Here is a 3,971-nt window from a genome sequence, read left to right as displayed (position 1 = left end):
TGATTTGTCCTCCTTGCTGTCCAAGAAACTCTCTAAAGTCTTCTCCACTCCTTATTTTTAAGAAGTTTATAATCTAATAGGAGAGATGTGTACACAAATGACTGTAAAATGCACAGTAAATACAGAAAATAAAAAGAGCTAAAGATGCTATGACCAATAAAAGATAAAGAGCATTTGTAGCCAGAGAAGACAAAGAAAAATTTATGGAGGAAGTTGCATCTGATATGGCCTTGAAGGAAGAAAAGAATTCCAAGGACCAGATCTTGGGGAGGAGTCTATCTTAAACATAAGGGATAGCAGGAACAAAGGGAAGGGAAGAGTGAGAATGGAGGTTAGTGAGTAGTCCAGTTGTGCAAGAGTATGAGAAAGGGTATAGAATGAGGCAATGCTGAAACAGAATGTTAAAAGGGATACATGAGTGGTTTTTTTAATCCTGATCCTTTTTCTTTATTTTAGTAATGTAGGGGGAGCCAGTTAAAGACTTTTGACCAGAGGAATAATGTGTCCATAGTGTTACATTAGAAAGATTTCATGTTCAATGTGACGTAAAGGATGGATTCAAGGAAAAAGAGACGGAGGCAGAAAAGCCAGGTAAATAGATCAGGCAAGAGGTGATTTGAGCCAGAAAGAATGAGCAACCAAGGAAATAGGAGAAAAATGAATTTAAGAGATATGAATTAAGCAGGATGGCCAGTACTCATCAAATTATTGGACAAGAGTGAAAACTGAAAGATAACCTAACAATTCTAACTGGGAGACTAGATGTCTTCTGTAGAAATAGGATTTATGGGGTGGCTAGGTGGTACAGTGAGTAGAGCACTGGCCCTGGAATCAGAAGGACCTGAGTTCAAATCCAGACTTAGATACTTAACACTTACTAGCTGTGTGACCTTGGGCAAGTCACTTAACCAATTGCCCTTCCTTCCCCCCTCCAAAAAGAAAAAAAAAAATAGAAATAGAGTTTACTGGAGGATCAGGTTGGGGGAAGCACTGTGGCTAGGACCTAGAATCAAAAAGGCCTGAGTTCAAATTCAGCCTGAGACACTTACTTGCTATGTGACCCTGACCAAGTCACTTCACCCTGTTTGCCTCTGTTTCCTCATCTGTAAAATGAGCTGGAGAAGGAAATGGCAAACCACTCTAGTATCTTTGTCAAGAAAACCCCAACACAAAGAGTTGGAGACAACTGAATTAGGACAAGATTGGGGGTGGGAATAAGGAGTTCCATCTTGTATGTTCTTAGTTTTGTCTTTCTTGGGTTTGGTAGTTTTAGTTTTTTTTTTTTTTTACATGTTGTCTGTCTCATTAGAATGTAGGCTTCATGAGGGCAAGAACTGTTATAGCCTTCCTCGTGTTAACAAAAGACCCCCAGGTCCATAAAGGGACCAGAAATGAGAAGTCTGATCACAGATTACAAAGCTTTATTGTCTGACAAAAGGCTTGCAGGGGAGAGAAGGATCCAGCAAGGCAGCAGAAAGGGAGAGTTCCCAGCTACTCAAAGGGGAGTGAAAAAGGGTGAAATAATATAGTTTCTAGAGGCTTGGGAAGAAAAGGGGGTGGGGTGGGTGTCAAGGGAGAAGACATCAGTAGACACAATAAGACAGGATGTTTAGAAAGTCCTGAGTAAGCTGGAGATTAGATCCCAAGGCCTCTGAAGTTTCTTCCAACTGTCAAATTTCATAATTCTGTGATTTACAATAGAATGAATAAAATTCAGAATGATTTCTCCTTAAAAAAGAAAAGAAAGTCTTGAGTAAGGTCTAGAGCAGGGGTGGGGAACCTGTGGCCTCACCCTCTAGGTCCTCAAGTACAGCCCTTTGACTTAATCCAAACTTCACAGAACAAATCCCCTTAATAAAAGGATTTATGCTGTAAAACTTGGAATCGTCTAAAGGACGAACCCAAGGATCTAAAGGCCATAAGTGGCCTTGAGGCAAAAGGTCCCCACCCCTGGTCTAGAGAGGGAAGCTGCTGCTCAAGTTTGCCCTAGAGCTCTTTGGTTTCTGGCAGCTACAGGCATCTCCAAATTTGGCTAGAGTTCATTAGGAAAGGATCACTGGTATGTCAAGTAGCTTTGGGCTTCAGAAGCCTTTCTCATTGGCTAGTTGTTGTGTAACTCTGACAGGTTGGTATAGACATTACAAAGCCCACAGTAACACTTTGTAGACTCAGTGCTTTAGTATAGTGCCTGGCATACAGCAATCACTTAATAAATGCTTGTTGATTACTTGACAGAGGACCAGGATTAACATCTTAGCTCTGCCACTGTGTGATTTTAACTTCTCTGGGTTTTGGGGGTTTTTTCCGGTAAAATGAAAGAGTTGAACTAAATTTCCTCTAATGTCCCTTCCAGCTCTAAATCTATGAACCTATGAAGTTAATTAACTTTATAAAGCAAGCTGTGCCAAAAGGTTGAGGCCAAAATGAGGAAATCAGAGGGAAACTCTGGGCAAGCCTCCAACTCCCTCCTATTCCCTGTTGTAGATGCATACAAATCTTCAGCAAATCCAGAGAGCAAAACCCCTATTGTCCAACCAACACCCACCTATGGATCCTAATAGAATTTAGCCAACTAATATTTTGTATGGATTTGTATGGAACTGATGACCATGGAGGTCTGCAGTAACAAGAGAATAATGTACACAAAAATGTAAAACAATGAAAGATGATCAGAGGGGCAGCCAGGTAGCACAGCGAGTAAGAGCACCAGCCCCAGAGTCAGGATGACCTGAGATCAAATCCAGTAGATAACCTTGAGCAAGTTACTTAATCCCAATTGCTTAAAAAAAAAAAAAGATGATCAGAACTGGAATTAATTCATTGATCTTCCCTACAGAGAAGTGATGGTAAAGCAAGCATGCTTCCCTACTCTTGACCTAGAGAAATAGGACAGTAGATGTACAATGAGGCATACATTTTAGACATGGTCAGTGTTTTGCTTTGTTGTGTTTAGCTATACTTTTTTGTCACAAGGGAGAGTTAAAGGTGTTGAAGGGGCAGGGCAGGTCATTGAGAACTGATAGTATCATGGTGTTTTTTTTAAGTAACAATAAAACTGATTTTTAACAAAGGAATTCAATCAATAGGTACTTTTTTATTTTAATTCTTTTCAAATAACAAATAACTATTTTTGTCCTTTCCACCTCTCACTGGGAAAAAAAAAAAAAGAAAACCCTTGTAATAAATGTTCAGATTGAAGCCAAACAAATTCCCACATTGGCCATATTCAAAACACCTATGTCTCATTTTGCATCTTGAGTCAGGTGGGTAGCATGCTTTCTCATCCATTCTCTCAAGCAATAAATAATTCAAAGAGATTCAACTTCCATCTAAGTAAGGGGGATACCCAGCAAGAGTATCCAGTGGAAGAAGACCAGGTCTCCAAAAATCTACCAAGACAGAGATTGAGCTACCCTCCTCAAATACCCCAGATGTTTTCAAAAGATTGGTTTTTAGAGAAGTCCTAAAGCCTTGCCTTAGGCATAACAATCAATAATCCAAGCTTGGGTTGACGGAATCCCCAGACACCAGGTCCATTGGCCCTGAAAGCAACAAAGGCTTTCAAGGGATAGCTTGGAAGGAGAGATATTTTAAAAGGGATTTTGTTATAACTTCTAGGGCATAGTCAGATTTAAACTGTTAAGTACAGGGTAAATACTTGACAAGTACAACTGTTTTCCTCAAGGAATGTACTCTACTTGGAAAAATACAACATGGTAGCCTAAAACAAGTCCAGCATATATAAAAAAACAAATACACAGTCATTTGGAGGGAGATGGGCAAAGGAACTCAGAGAAGGCCTTTTTATGGAGATCAAACTTGAGTTGAACCTTTAAGGGAACGAGGGGTTTCAAGAGGTTCAGGTGAGGAGGGAGAGAATTCCAAGCATAATAAGCCTGCCCAAAAGCACCATGGGAAGATGGAATATGACAGGTGGGAAAAAAGCAAATAACCCAGTTTGAAAGAAGTAT

The sequence above is a fragment of the Petaurus breviceps genome, unplaced genomic scaffold, assembly GCF_028583685.1.
Source record: "Petaurus breviceps papuanus isolate PSGF00001 unplaced genomic scaffold, PetGlider_PUasm1.0 90734, whole genome shotgun sequence".
Classification (NCBI taxonomy): Eukaryota; Metazoa; Chordata; class Mammalia; order Diprotodontia; family Petauridae; genus Petaurus; species Petaurus breviceps.
This window is presented reverse-complemented; position numbering follows the sequence as displayed.